Genomic DNA, 901 nt, shown 5'->3' with positions numbered 1-901 from the left:
AATTAACAGATAATTTTAAAGTATTCTTTACTGTAAATTTTATAGTCCAAGACTTTTTTGTTTGAGAAAGGACTGAACTGACAAGTCTTGGTTGTCTACTGAGGGTAGCATGACATATTCTAGAAAAATAAGATCAAAGTCATGTTCTAATTCTGCATTTTTTTAATTGGATGACTGCTCATCAAAAAAAACAATTATTACAGCTTTAGGGAGATGGTCAGTTAAACACTGACCATGAATAAAATAATTTCAATCCTGAAAAAAGACACATGATGGGATCATTGAGGGTAGGGCCTTCATTCTGTAGATGGAAACTTATGAGCCAAGAGTATAGGGGTCCCAAATGCAAGGTGTGGTGGTATTAAGGCATGCCCGCAAATAATTTTCTCCACCTGTTTTTCTTACGTGGCTAGTAGCTGAGGATACACTATCACAACTCATGCTTGAGAGAATAAGAAGTGTATTGATTCCCACAAAAGCACATGAGCTGCACATTTGTTTCTTTCTAGAGGTGGCTTATTTATTCCAGAATCCTGAACTGATTTGATGTGTGGTTTTTCATGGAGATTTGAGCCTACCTTAGAGTCTGTGTTTCCATTCACACATTACCCATGTAAATTTGAGTGGCTAAAATGGGACAATGATCCATTAATGAGAGATCCTAGTTTTGTCGGGAGCATTCAGAAATTTAGGCAAATTATAGAGTTTGGTCAGCCAGGGCTCATGTTAAATTTATGTTGTTGCTTCATTATTTCCCTTTTGAGAGGACCTATAGTGAAGAGTTTAGACAGACAGGCACTGGAATTGGTAAAAGGGTTTGGAAAGGGGGTTTCTGTGCCTGGTGCCTTCTGAGATCTAACCCTACCCCTAACCCTCATCCTAACCCTACTGCTAATCCTAC

The sequence above is a fragment of the Suricata suricatta genome, chromosome 11 (genome assembly GCF_006229205.1).
Source record: "Suricata suricatta isolate VVHF042 chromosome 11, meerkat_22Aug2017_6uvM2_HiC, whole genome shotgun sequence".
Lineage (NCBI taxonomy): Eukaryota > Metazoa > Chordata > Mammalia > Carnivora > Herpestidae > Suricata > Suricata suricatta.
The sequence above is the reverse complement of the archived record's forward strand: the minus strand, read 5'-3'. Positions refer to the sequence as shown.